The following is a 15,037-nucleotide window of genomic DNA, read 5'->3' as shown; positions in this document are numbered from 1 at the left end:
CCATTATATTAGCTATAATACTTCTTATCAAAGGGGGAAGCCGATAAAATATTAAAACTCCATCATCTTGTACCAATAAGAAACACACAAAAAAACACAAAGGCATAGATAGAGTAAAATGATAAGATAATCTACCGATCGTCAGGCACACAGAACGCTAGGAAAGAAGGAAAGACGACAAAGTAATTTTTTTTAGTAAAAAGAACTGAGAGAGTAACACGGAAACCCCACAAGGTAAATGTTATAATAAACAATTAATACGTAAAATTTATGTTCCAATGAGCATAGCCAAGAAATCCATGATGGGAACAAGCAGAAATGCAAAACAAAGTAGAAATAGAAATAGAATTGTACGTAGAGACCTTAATGCTCCCCTCTTAGAATATCACAGATCAAGTAGGCAGAGCTGTTTAGAGCCCAGTAAATAAGGCAGAACTAGCAGATTAGTGAGAACTACGTCATAAATCAACGGAATACACGCTCTTGGGGAGAGGACAAGTGTCTTTCAACAAACTCATCCCATTCCTGGGCCCAGCCAAGGACTCCAAGGCAATGGCAATTCCACTCTTCTGTTCTCAGATCCATTTGCTGCAGCAAATAAGACACCACAGCATTTGCTGCAACACCGTGATAGTAATAATATAGTATAAGCATTTTTATGCATTCTCTTAAGCAGTCTCTTAAGTAATGTGTCCAAGATAAAATCAGAAGTACATTACTGAAATATTGGAAAGGAACAAATATTTATATATAAAACACAGATGCAGTCACCGCTGAAAGGAAAATAATTCCTAAGTAGTCTCGTAAACAGGAAGACAGTGAGAAAAGAGGTGAACCCCGGCTACACTCGGAAAATCTAGAAGAGAAGCGTGGCGGATCTGTGACAAGTGGCCCTTGCGCTGCTCTGATCACCCAGGCACCAGAGGCTGTATGTCTGCAGGGGCTACATGCGGAGGGACTGGGAATGTAAAGGAAGGACTAGGGTTGTTCATAATCTATAAAAGAATAGACATATCAGCGTCTCCAAGGCTCAAGACAAGCTCCACTGTGTGACTCCACAGGACCACAAAAGAAACGGTTTCCAGGTGCTGTAAAAAGCAGATCTATCTTGCTAACAGAAGTCGGAGAGCAGACCAAATGGCCATGTAATGAGCTCTCTGTCCCCAGAGGTATGCAAGCAAAGGCAGAATATCTGTTTATTCAGAATGTTGTCAAGAAAATTCACGTATATGAGAGGTTTTCTTTTTAAACCCTGAAATAGAATATTCTGTCAATATATCGTTTTCTAATGTTTAGTGAAAAGGAGAGAAAACATCTCGTACAGGATAAAGGACTGGGCTGGGAGTCCAGAGGCCCCTGTTCTGCTCCTGGCTCTCTCTGGCTGTGGGGCCTCTGTCTGGGTTCTTTCATCCAAACAGCACTGCCCAGCCCTGGGGTCCTGGAGCCCGTGGCCTCACTAAGGGGCTCTCTTACTGCCAACTCGGCCCCATTCTGGGCTGTGATTCCTGCAGCTGTCAGGGCCCAGTCTGCCCACATCTTCAAGGACCCAGCATCCCACTTGGGGCAGCCCTGATCCCATGTGTGTACAGCGGGGGCATCTAAACGCAGCTGTGGCTCAGACCAAGCCAGACTTCCTTCCTGGAAAGTCCTGGATTTTCCAGAAAACACCAGCAACGGGAAAAATGCAACCTTAGGTGGTTTGCAGGCTAAGAAGATGCTTCTCTTTTTTTTTTTTTTTTTTGCGGTATGCGGGCCTCTCACTCTTGTGGCCTCTCCCTTTGCAGAGCACAGGCTCCGGACACGCAGGCTCAGCGGCCATGGCTCACGGGCCCAGCCGCTCTGCGGCATGTGGGATCTTCCCGGACCGGGGCATGAACCCACATCTCCTGCATCGGCAGGCGTACTCCCAACCACTGCGCCACCAGGGAAGCCCAGAAGATGCTTCTCTTGTGCTGCCGAATCCCTCATCCTCAGGGAGCACTCTGGTGGGAGCCAACTCAGAGATGGGAGTCCCAGCCTGGGGCTGAGCAGAGCTGGTACAGCCTGAGGGACGTCGTTTGAAGAGGAACGTTCCGCAGGACCAAGTTCCTTGCCTGAAATCCCAATCTCCTCTGGGGGCGCAGTGGTGAATGCCACAGTTAGAATATAAATGTTTACTTGGATGCAGTTATCTGTTACTAGTACTGCAGTGTGAGCTGGGCTTCTGGGGCACGATTAAGAAAGAGCAGGACACGGGGGGATGGGGCACATAGACAGAATCTCTGGGAGTCCAGAATTTTGCTGTAGCTGTACCCTGAGCTTGGTGGGGGTGAAGTGAGGCTGGGGGAGTGCAGGGGCCAGCTCAGGGACTTGAGATATGGCCCCTCTGTGCTAAGTGCTCTAAGGAGAGAACTTGGTACATTCCTGGGATGCTGTTATAATTATGCCCACTTTACAGATGAAGACAGTGGGGCTCACAGAAGTTAAAGAGTCTACCCAAGATCAAACAGGTAGTGAGGGGCCTCCCTGGAACTCACATTCTGCGTCTCTCCATCTTTCCCTCACCCCATCCCCACCGGCATCATCAGCAAGAGGACCCGGTATATCCAGGAACTCCCAGCACCCCCTTCCTCACTCCTTTCAGTGCCTGGCACCACCCAGCAGAGCCTGATACACTCAGACTCACCTCCCCTCCTAAAAACCCCATCGCTTCCTCCAGTCCACTTCCCTGATCCACCGTATCATCTGATATGATGTCCCTGCTGTGGCCGGGTGGGGCTGTTAACAGCATCTGCGTGCCATTGGGGTGAGTGTCCTGTCATCCTCAAGCAACTCCGGGAAGGTGATATAACAGTCCGTCAAAAAGGACTTATTAGGGCTTCCCTGGTGGCGCAGTGGTTGAGAGTCCGCCTGCCGATGCAGGGGCGCGGGTTCGTGCCCCGGTCTGGCGTGAGCCACGGCCGCTGAGCCTGCGCGTCCGGAGCCTGTGCTCCGCAACGGGAGAGGCCGGCGTACCGCAAAAAAAAAAAAAAAAGGACTTATTAAATGAAAGAGGGACTGAATTAACGACCTGGTCTGGGGAAGCTCCAGGGTGACAGGCGTTCCCCGTGGAGCTGAGACAGCCAGCCAGACCTGAGAGCACCAAGCCTTCCACGGAGCCCTGAGCTGCACCGTGCACATCTCTACCCCAGCTCCACCGCCCCGAGAGCGCAAAGCCCAGCCCAGGCCAATCCTGCAGACATTTCCTGACTTCCCATTCTCCACCTCCACTCTTAAGAAAGATCTGGACTCCTCAGGGTTCTCCATGCTGCTGTATCTTCCCTCCCAGCCTCTTTGAGGGTTCGAGGATAATCTAGTTATAAGACATAACGGTATCTAAAGCTTGCTGGGTGCTAACTGGGGTGGGGAAGGGGAACAAGCACTTCCATCACTTACTGCTCTCCAGAGCCCCATGAGGAAGAAACTATTAATGCTCCCATACCCCAGAGAGGTACACTGAGGCCAGGGAAGTTACACAGCTGGCGAGTGGCTGGCCTGGACTCCCAAGCATGGCTCTAGCCTGCCACGAGCGCCCCACTCAGGGGCTGCAGGGTGATTCCTGGAGTTTGTAATCTTGGGCTCTTTGTGCTTTCCTGGCCAGATTCCAGGGCAGCAGGCAGCCAGGGCAGTGCAGGGTGGTGGCACGCAAGCCGAGCTCCCAAGGGGAAGACTCCTGCGCTGCCTACAGCGAGGTTTCCCCACTCAGGCAAGATGCTGCCACCCTGAGTCAAATCAGGAGGAAGCTGAGGGTTCATAGAAAATGTCACCTGCAGTCAGGGACAAACCAGCCCTCTGCTGCCACTGCCGCTGTCACGGAGGCTGCCAGGGGCTGCCACTACCCCTGCCGTCTGGGGAAGGCCCGCCGAATCGGGGCAGGTGTGGACAGAGCCCAGGACCCGAAGGCCCAGTTGACCTCAGGAAAGTCGCCCGCAGTCCCAGAGAGCAAGGTCAGTGTGTGGTTCTGTGTGTCGGGTTCTCTGAGCGGCCCAGGGGCTATTACCTGTAGGGGGTCCAGTGCAGCCGATGGAGTTGTGAGATGTCATTTCTCCTCCCAGCTTGGTCACCAGCCTGCTCTGGCGAGAGTCACTTCCCTCTGGGGCTCAGCTTCCTCGTCTGTGAAATGCGGGGGTGGGACCAGATGCTCTTCAAGCGGCTCCGCAGCAGCCGTGTCTGGCCAAGGGGCTTCTTCTCTCGGGTCAGGAGAGGGGCTCCGTGGGGTTCCCTCCTCTCTAAGTGCAGCTAGAATGCGGCCTGGGGTGGCGGACACGTTGCCAGGAAGAGGCTCTAGGTTCTTGTGCCCTCTCAGAGGGTCTGCACACTCCCTCAGCTTCCCCAAAAAAATGTCCAGAGGCACTGCCTGAGCCGAGGTGTGAGAAGCCTCTGGAAGAGGAGGAACCATCTCACGCAGCAGACATTCTGAGCTTGGCATCACACAGGGACAGCCAGCATCTGAAAAGGGCTGTCACGGCTTCCAGCGCTTCTGGGGTTTAGGATTCAGAACTACTGCCCACAGAAAAGAAGGTGGTGCTGGACACCTTCATATTTCAGGACTTGTGGGTTGGGAAGGTCCAGCCTAGGAGACCTCAGCCCCTGCCTGCGTGTCCTCAGGGACGGTCAGCAGGGCGTGCCCGCCATGTTGCTCCTTGGCCCTAGCTTCTCTGCGCCTGGCCTCCCCAGGGATTTGGGTCAGCCTTGGGCTGCATCACTCCCAAGGGCCCTGTGAGCAGAGATTCCCCCGGGGTGGCCCAGCTCCAGGGCAGGAAGAACCAAGACTCAGCCATGGGCCCCAGGTGGCTCTCAGCAAAAACCCGTGCAGATTCCAGACATTCAGAAAAGTCTGGGCTGAAAGGCAGCCTGGCAGATTCCGCTCCCTGCCCGGGAGGGACTAGAAGAGCCCACGAAAGACTGAGGCACGGGCTGTTTCTACAGGCCTGGCCCGCCGGGGCTTTCAGGCATCTACAGGAATAGAAACTCTCCAAAGTGGGTCGGGGGAATTTATCCAGCAAACTCTGTCTCTGGGCAAGTCACCTGGCCCTCCAGAGCACGGGTTCCTCGTCATTCGGTGAAGAGCTTGACAGAACCCTTTAAGTTCTCACCATCTCCGATCCAGTCACACTCATGCTTGTGCTATGGGTAGAACCAAGTTCACTCACTGCCCTGGGCCATGGAACCCAAGCCGGCCTGGGCTCGAGGCGGGGCAGCGGGCAGTCCTTCCCCAAGCGAGGCCACCCCTGGCCCCTGGCCCAATCTAAGCCGAGGTGAGGCGGCCAGGCCAGGGCACCCTGGGTGAAGCTGCAGGAGGCCAGGAGCCCGTGGGGAAAGCAGCAGGGAGGTGATGAGCAGGTGTCCAGGGCCTGCGGCGTGGGAGCTCCGGGAAGGGGTCAGCCTCGAGGGGCCCGCAGAGAAGGACTCACAGCTCAGGCCCTCCTCAAAGGGAGCCTTGCCCACCTCCCGTTCTGGCTATCTTTTTTTGTTGTTGTTAATGGATATTTCTGTGTTTTACTACTGTTGCTTTTTATTTTAAATTTGGAACGCAAACACGTGATTCAAATACACATGTAAACATACAGTAAAACGTCTGTGCCCAGCACCCACCTACCCTCAGGGTGTCGCTGATTGCAGCTTCTATCAGTTTCTATACAAGCATGTACACATATGTGGGTCCTTATTTTCTCCCTTTTAATGCAAACACAAGTCATCTTCCACCTCCCTTTCTTGAAGACATTTGCTAACGACCCTCAACAAGGGAGTGGGCCCCTGGCAGGGGAACGTGGTTCAGGGAGGCTCAGAGCGCGCTGGCTCGTTAGGGGCAGACCAGGGACTTGCCCAGGGCCGACCCATGGCTCCGGCTTCTCCATCCAGCTCCATCCAGAGCTGCCCACCGCTGTGGGGGTGGGAGGCGGGGGGGAGTGGTGTGCATTGCCGGCTGTAAGTGCTGGGTCACAGTCACGTAGGATGCCTCCCAACCCTGCCCAGAGGAGCTACTCAGGGAACAGGGGGAGGGACAAGGTGGGGAAGGAGGATTCTAGAGGCACAGAGGACAGCCAAGGGCAGTCACGAGGAGGGAGGAGCGTGGCGTTTGGGGGGATCCAGGGGTTTCTCTGCAGAGTCGAAGGGCTGGAGGGCTGGCCAGACAGCAGCAGGGGCAGGGGTGCTCAGGGGCCCCAGGGAACGTATGCACTGGATCAGAATGTCATACAGGAAGCTGTCCAATCAAACAGAATGCTCTGACATAGTCCAGAGCTTTTCTTCTCACACCCAGCCACATCAGGACCAGCAACCGGGGGCTGGGGCAGTTCAAGAATTGGACACAGGACAGACCCACTCGGGGGGCAGGGGCAGTGTGGGGTGAGGGCAACAGCAGTAACAGGAAGGAATCAGGAAGGGAAGGGGGTGTCGGGTGGTTTGAGGGAAGGGTCGTTGTCATCAGAGGCAGCCTGATTCCGGAGAGAGCCTCAGGCGGGCCGGGCTCAGTAACCGCTTCCCATGCAGCTGCTCTGTAAATTTGGCTCGTTGCCTAACTTCTGTAAATTGCGGGTCAGACATTCATTCAATCAACAAACTCCTTACCAGGCAGTGGTGCTCAAGACAGACAGCAGGACCTGCCTCAGAACACTGCTTTTAGGAGTCGGCACGACCACAGGGCTCAGAGCACCAGCAAGTGTCTGGTACTTCACAATGCTGAGACCCCTCGGCCCCATTGACGTTATGTCTGCCTCAAGGGTCTCTTAGGAGAAAAGGAAAGCAGCAACGTGGAGAATGAAACCTTCCTGATAGAAGGGGATGGGGTCCCAGACATGAGGCAGCCTGGACAGAGAGGGGAGGGCAGGAGAAACTGAGCACGGAAAGGCAGGGAGGCGCCCTCAGTGCCACACCTCCAGGCTCTGCCACAGGTCTGTCCCTAAACCCAGCCTGTGCGTTTAACCTGCCTAACTCAGTCCACTGGAGCACAAATGAGGCCCTTTCCGGGGGGTCTGAAGCAAGTCCCTGAGGACCACCCCACCAGGCCCCCTAGTTGTTGGCAAGTCAGCTGAACGCTAGTGGCACCCACAGAGACCGACAGCATGCAGCCTCCCTGAAAGTGGGCACGTGGGTAGCTGACAGCATCGAGGTCTAGACGCTTCCTAGCGAGTAGAACCTACTAGGGCACAGCAGCCCTTTAGGATTCACCCATTCCCTTCCCACACGCCCCTTCCGGCTCTCGCTAGAAATGTAGTGCAAGGTTAAGGCAGAAAGTTCTGGGTGCTCAGATACCTGGGTGTGGGCTTTCCCTTCGGTTCCTGTCATGACTCTGGCCGTTTCTTCAGAGCTCCTGCCCCCCACCATTGTCCTCCCTGTTGCTGCTTTTGGCCCTAATGTGATCTGGAGTCCCCCGAGGGTGCAGGACTCAGACAAGGTGGACTCCAAGGCAGACGCCGAAATTCCGCAGCATCAGAGGGGCCCTTCACCATGAAGGGTGTAAAGACCACAGGGCTCTAGAAAAGATGGGCATCCAAAGCTTCCCCTCCACAAGGGAGGAAGGGTTCTGTGATTTATGCGTAAGCAGGGCCAGCACTTTGAGGAAGCATCTGAATGTAGATGCCTCCAAGTTACCACCCCTGGCTTTCTTGTCCAGGTTCTCCAAGGCCCCTCGGGGGTCTGGCCCTCAAGGGGGACAGTGTCCTGGGCTGAGCCATGGAGGGAGCTTCCTGGCCTTTCCGCCTCCAGCTTGGCATCCAGGGCCCCAGTCCCCCTCCTGCCGGGGCCCTGGGGGCTTCTCACCTCTGGCCTCTGGGGCTCCATGACACCTGCCGGAGGTCACAGCTCCCAGTTACACTCTATGTTTCCCGGGCGCATGATGGAGTGGGGGAATGGTGGACCCTTTTGGAATATTCTACTCTTCATATTTCCTGTTGCATAAAGTGCACTCTGTCCTTAGCCCACGTGTCCAATGGGAGTGTAATAATCTCTTTCACGCTTTAGTTACTAAATATCTGTCCTACTTATTTTTTGTGAGTGTTTTCTCCTCACTTCATTCTTTCCCAACCCTCCCCCACTGACACACATTTTTATCTTTGCTGCATGAAAATTGTCAGTTGGGGTATAATGGTATGTCCTTTTGTTCCCATGAATTGTCTTGCAGTGCTTAATAACGAATACATCTTCACTCCTCTACAGCTGGAGTCAGCATGGTGTTCATTTCCTTCCTGGAAATCTTTGAATTCATTTTGATTAAAAAAATTTTTAATCCTGAGTTGGAGGATTCAAAAAGCTTCTCCAATACCGAGGGCCTGACAGGTCCCTCTAAGAGTGACGCTGACCCTCCTATTTTCATTCAAAAATGCTTTGTCCCCAGAGCCTGTTGCCCGCAGCTGTGGTGCTTCCACGTCTGCTCTTTATTGTCATCAAGTATCTTCCCAGTCACTCCCCGCTCGTAGCTCAGTCCCCATCCCTGGACACCCCCCCACCCCAGGAGACCTCAGCAATGCCAGGACGGCATCGTCCACCGTTTACACAGGCAGTCCCGAGGGTCAGTCCGGGGGCTACGCCCTTATAAATAAAATCGGTTCATTCTCCAAACAAACCGTGAGGCGTACACTATCATTAGCCTCATTTACAGACGAGGAGACTGAGGTTCAGCAAGGTCGAGTCACGGGCCCACGTGTGCACCAGGAGCACAGCTGGACCTGGTCATCAAGCTGCGAGTCCAGGTTTGTACCTGCTGGGCCTGGCGCTCAGTGCACACCTGCACCACCTCACGGCATCCTCGCAAAGCCCCACGAGGCAGGGCCCGTGAGCACCTCCAATTCATGGGTGCGGAAACAGAGACACGAGAGGTTAAACAGCGCACCCAAGATGACCCAGTTATTAAGAAGCTGAGCTGCAGCGCAAACCACACCTGCCTGACTCCAGAGGCCCCAAGGTAACTGCTACCCTCACCGCCTTTTAATTTCCACGTGCTGCTCTCACAGTGTGACCTACTCCTCTTCACGCCTCCTGCCCCTGGGCGCCCCCAACCCCACAACCCCTGAAAGCTCCCCTCTCCCTCGAGCCCTCCCTCCACCCGCTGCACCCCCTGCCTCTCCACTGCCCAGTTCATCCCCAGCCCAGGTCAGTCCCCACCCCTGCTGCACTCCACCCCCAGGCCACTGAGCCAGCGGAAAACACTCCAAGAGGCAAAGGGAGCCAATCAAAACAGTGGTCTTGGAGCACCAGCACCCCTTCCTGGTGCGAGATCAGACCCACCCCAGCCTCTCCCATATCTCCTTCAGCCCTCCCCAGGACCCCCACCATCCACGATGCCTTTGCCTCCAACGTCACAGAGAAAACCTGGCTCATCGAGCATGAACCTCAGACCCCTCGTCCTCACAACGGCATGGTCTGCACCCAACGAACTTCCGCAAAGTGTTTCTGTTGCTTAGAGAAACTCACCTCCCAACTCTAGCCCACCTCACCTGTCTCCGCGGGGAACCTGCCCCATCAAGTTGTCACCGCTGTTTATGAGGGGTGTCCGTAGGGCATAGAAAAATGTTAGGGGATGTTACAAGAACAAAACTTCATTCCCTGCTTATTGGCTTTGAAGGTAGACAATTACAAATTGGATGGATACCTGTTCTATAATCTAAGGTGACCAGAAACCTTAATTTATGTATGATATGATCTTTACAGAGATTTCTGTAAAGGAACATTAACTTCTGTTACCTAACACACACAGTGTTATACGAAGGGAAAGCTATTACGGAAGGAAAAGTTTTCAGTGTTCATTAAAATAACTGGATCTGCGCCTCTTCTAAATGAAAAGAACATGGGTATGAATATTCATAAGACGAAAGCACAGAGGCCTCGGATTAAACAACATTCTCAAAGTTCTGAACTCCAGACAGTGTTAATCACAAGGACAGTCTCCACGTGGGGCCGAAGGTCTCCAGGTCCACGTCTTCCAGCCCAGATGCATCTGCAGCCTGGATCTCTTGCTTAGGCCCACCCTCCATCCTGGTCCAGGACTCCTCATCCCATTCCCTGATCCCATCACTTCCCAGCCTCCGGCAAGAAAAAAAAGCACACTTTGTTCGAGTCCAAACACTGCCTCTGATGGTCTCCTTCCAGGCCTCGGTTTCCTCATCTCTACTATGGGCACAGCTGCGCTGCAAGCGCGGCCACGGTCATCTTACTCTCATCTTACTCTCTTACTCTCTTCTCTGTCTAGAATTATCTGATCCTAAGGTCTGGGGAAACAGAGGCAGACAGAAGTCCAGGGTCAGACTCTCACCTTGTTCATTGGAAACAATGAAGAAAAAGCAGCCCTAATGTTATTCGGCTGTCCCCAGCCCGTCGCCTTCCCCTGCGCCTTCCCTTGTCTCTTCCCCCTTACCTGCTCCCCTCTACTCCTGCCTGCTGCAGGCCCCTGCGCTCGGCCCTCGGCCTGGCCCTCCTTCTCCCCCTCACCCAGCCAGGCTCCCAGCTCTCAGCAGCAGGCCCTCTCCTAACTTTGGAGCCTGCAAGGCCCACTGCCTCCACTGATCCCCTGGAGTCCCCTGCTCGCCCTCCCCCGCCAGTCCCCCTCTCCCCGCCCTCTTCCCTTGCTGCCTGGCCTCCCTCCCTGCTCCTCACTCCTCCTTTGTCCTGAATCCCTCTTCTGGCCCCCCTCTGGCCTCCAGCCATCTGGGCAACCTGCTCACCTGTCCCTACATCTTTCCCACCCAGTTACCTCCTCTCATCATCTCTCCTCCTTTGGGCCATCGTGCAAACCATCCCAGAAGCCTGGTGCCCCTGCCAGCAGGCCCCTGGGCCTCTTGGAGCTTCGTGAGTTGGGCACCTCCTGGGCTCAGGGAGAGCCTGGTGGGCCCGCCAGTGCTCCAGGAAGCCCCCATCCCTACAGCCAGTTCTCATCCATCCATCTGGGGGTCTGACCTGTGTCACCTGGTGGCTGCCCCTCCTTGGGATCAGGCCACAGGGGGTAACACGCTCCTCTGTGTCCACTCTGGGGTCCCTCCAGGCTCTCCAAGCCATCATTGGAAAGGGGTGTCTGGACTTGATGGACGCAGGGCATCTTTCCCTGCAGGGTCCTTCCTTTCCAGGTGGCCAGGCACAGACAGCCTCATTCAGGAGGAGCAACTGCGCCTGGTGGCTGGTACGTACCCCACGCTCCAAACCAGGTGCTGGCTCCTGGGGGTCCCTTTGGCAGAGCAAAGGAGGCCTGAGTAGGGGAGGCTATGGCAGCAGGAGGAGGGGTGATGCCAGGCTCTAAGGTATTGGGGCACAAAAGCCTGCAGGAAGGGGGCAGTGGGGGGCAAGCCCCTCCTCACCAGAGCTTGGCTTCAGAAGTCCCTGACTTAGGTTTCTGAGGTCACACCTGCAGCCACCCCAGAGGTCAGCCCTTCTCACCCCCACCCACTTTGGCTGCTCCGATTGTCCCCTGGGGCCAGGTGCTTTCCTTGTCCACCTTATAAAAGCTCCCTTTGGGAGCTAACAGCTCGATTGTCTCCATGGGGCACCGGCCCTCAAACTCATGCTGTTTGGGGGCCCCCTCCCTGCCCTGCTGTTTCTCCTTTGCACCCTTAACACAAAAGGCTGACTTAGGCCCTCCTCATACCACAGAACCTGGCGGCTTCCAACCCAGCTCTGGTTCTGCAATCACACGACCTCAGTTTGCACGAGGGCCAGGACCTCTCTGCCCCTCTCTCTGCAGCGGCAATGGAATGTGCTTGAATTGAACGTTTATGGGTCCCCAGCCACACGCTCAATCCCCTGGATCTGTTGGCTCTTTCTGCCCCAGGACCTCAGGGAGGTTAAGTCTGGAAGCCAAATGTGAGGTGACCAATGGCTGTTAACAGCGCAAATCTCTACTGAAAGCCTCCACCCTGAGCTCTTGGTGCCAGGGAAGAGCACACGGCTGGACGCAGCGGGAAAATCCAGCCTTGGCCGGTCCAAGGGTGGTGAGCAAAACCCTCAGATTCGCGCCGGTCCCTGGGCCCTACACCCCACCGTCAGGGGCCTGAGTCACTTCTTGGGCAAGAGGCAGCTTCCCCCCAGGAGACACTAGTTTGCTACCTGGGGGTTCGGGTGGCCAACTGTCCTGGTGGCCCAGGGCTCTGGGGGTTCCTGGGACACTGGCCTTTGAGTGGATGAGCTGCCACAGCAGGTCAGTGAGGGAGCTTTGGGGACTGGCCCGTCTCACCAATCTGAGGGTTCCTTTCCCTGAGTCCATCTCCCGGGGAAGGACATCGTCTGTTGGGCTTTGGCCCAGGGTCTTTTCTTCCACTGACTGTGCCTGGGACGCCCTGATCCTCTTTGGCTCCCGAGATGCACATGGGTTCCTCCAACCTGGACACATGAGCACACACAGGGTCCTTCATGCAGAGTCACTGGGCCTCAGAGCAAACACCTGGGGGTGGCGTGAGTATTTTCCTCTCTCCCTCAGACACGGCTGGCAGGCACCCTGGTTTCAACACCACAGTGACCACATTTCCAAGAAGAGGCTCCCGGTGCCACGGTCAGACAAAGGGGCTGTGTTACCTCGGGCTGTGTTTGCTGCCAGCATGTGGGAACGTCTGGAACATATCAGACAAGGGGCTTCAGGTTACACGAAGCAGACCAGTCTCAGGAACTAGAGTGTGTGGTCTTGGGCCCAGCAGCCACCCCCGGCCCAGCCCAGCCTCTAGTCTGGACAAGGGGCCCAGGCAGTGAAAGACGACGGGATTCCACACGTCTGTTCATTTTCTCCATCAGGAATTCTTTCTTTCTGAACCGACTCCTGGTGGGGCCTCAAAGGAGTAACAGACCACCTTGCCATAGAGGGCGTTTGCCCAATTAATCTGCCCCAGGGCCCAGAATAATTGTGCTGTGTGTCGCCATCTTTCCTCAGACCTTCACAGGCTCACAGCCAGAACTGTACACACCCACCCAGAGACACACAGGTATGTAGACATGTCCACACAAACAAATATACACCCAGAGACATGCCCTAACCTAGAAACACACACACTCACACACAAACTCATCCAAAGATACACGTAGACAGAGGCACAAACACACACACGCACACGTGCACACACACACCCAAGGACACCCACACATGCTTATGCTCCCACAGACACACACACAGACTCACTCACACCTAAAGACACAGGTACGTGTCAAATCACACAAATAATGTGTAAAGAGATCTAAAGTCAGAGAACTACCCATACTCACACACTCACTCAGCTATGCACTCCCAGACAGGCACAGCCCTGAACCACCACACATCCTCTGCAGCTCCATTACTTCATAGCTGGCTCATGACCTCCTCTCCCTCCCCGAGGCCACAGTCCAGGTTTCCTAATCCTTCCTTACCGAGAGTCCTGAGCAGAAGACAAGATGGCAGGTCATTCAAGAGAGACACTTGGAGGGGTCAGAGCCAGGATACAAGCTAACTTGGCCTGAGCCAGTGACAGTGACAGACGACAGCATCACCTTCCTGTTATATAGCACAATCCTCATACTCTTGGCCTCCCACAGCCCAGGGTGAAACCCCAGACCTCCCCACCGCCCCAGGATGCAGTTGGAGAAGAATTTGAAAATATTCTTGCAGTAAATCCTAAGAGTTTTCATCATAAGGAAAAAATGTTTTTCTATTTCTTTAATTTTGTATTCATATGAGATGAAGGATGTTATAATAATTTATGATATTAAATGTGTTATGATAATCATTTCATGATGTATGTCAGTCAAACCATTATGCTGTGCACCTTAAATTTATACAGTGCTGTGTGTCAGTTATATCTCAATAAAACTGGAAGGAAAAAAAGAAAATATTCTTGCAGGCTGCATTTGGAGAGTCATCAACCTAAAAGTTTCTCGAAGAGTCCCAAACTCAATAAAAACAACTAAAGAATGAATTCTATAGAGACTACTATATGAGAAATGAAAAACATACTGCTTATGAAAGTGAAACATTTAGTTAATTATGGTGTATCTTGCGTGAAAGAACTATATTAGATTTTTAACTCTGGAATACTACGTAAGCTAGAATATAACTTTAAGAAAATAAATTTGCCCTGTGTCATTCCAAAAAATATTGCGTGGCAAAAGCCTCATCTAGGAGAAAGTTAATGCTAATTTCTCAAAATCTATAAACTATGCAGCACAGATGATGTCGGAGTTACCAAATAGAAGAGAGAAAGTTGGGACTTCCCTTGTGGTCCAGTGGTTCCGACTCCGTGCTTCCACTGCAGGGGGCATGGGTTCGATCGCTGGTCAGGGAATTAAGATCCCACATGCCGTGACATGGCCCACCCCCACAAAAAAAAAAAGAATAGAGAAAATTTACCAAGGAGAGCAAGCTGTTTGAATCCTTTAAACTTTGGTTAAAGTTGTTCTCATACTAATAATTGGGGCGTGGATGGGGATGGTTAAATGTCACATAAAAAAGCTGGCCAGGCAAGGACTTCCCGAAATGCCACTTGAGGAGGTGAAACTGTCAGGACGGGCTTCATATGGAATCAATTTTCTTTACAAAAGACCGTGTTATGTCATTTGCTCCTGAAATGCATAAGAAGTATCAATACAATCAAATTTCTCTTTCTGCAACCAGATGACCGGAAAATGGTTGTGCCAGCCTTGCATACCCTGGTCTTCTGCCCTGTTTTTCTGTGGCCAAAAAAACAAAAACAAAAAACAGTTTTAACAAATACTTTTTATATGGCTTTGAGAAATAGTTGGTCTTTCCCGATAGCATCTCAGTTGAAAGAAAACCTAGGGAGCTCGACGGGTGCTGGGGACACTTGAATCAGGAGGAAGGTAAACGAAGACTCCAGGTCCCCTTTTGGCTGGATTCTACCAGCTCTGGAAAATGAAAAACTCTCCAGGAACCCCAAGCAGCAGGCGAAGGGCAGGGCTTGGACCAGACTCCCAGAGCCCTGGGCTTTTGCATCCAGCCACCCCCCCCACCCACCCACCCCCAGCACTGCGGCAGCCTTAAGCCTCCCTTGAGTCCCATCACCTCTTTTTCACTTTCCCCTGGGCAACTGAAGGATACCATGTTGGATGGGAGGAAATA

Source organism: Tursiops truncatus, chromosome 7 (genome assembly GCF_011762595.2).
Source record: "Tursiops truncatus isolate mTurTru1 chromosome 7, mTurTru1.mat.Y, whole genome shotgun sequence".
Classification (NCBI taxonomy): domain Eukaryota; kingdom Metazoa; phylum Chordata; class Mammalia; order Artiodactyla; family Delphinidae; genus Tursiops; species Tursiops truncatus.
Note: the sequence above shows the minus strand (reverse complement) of the source record.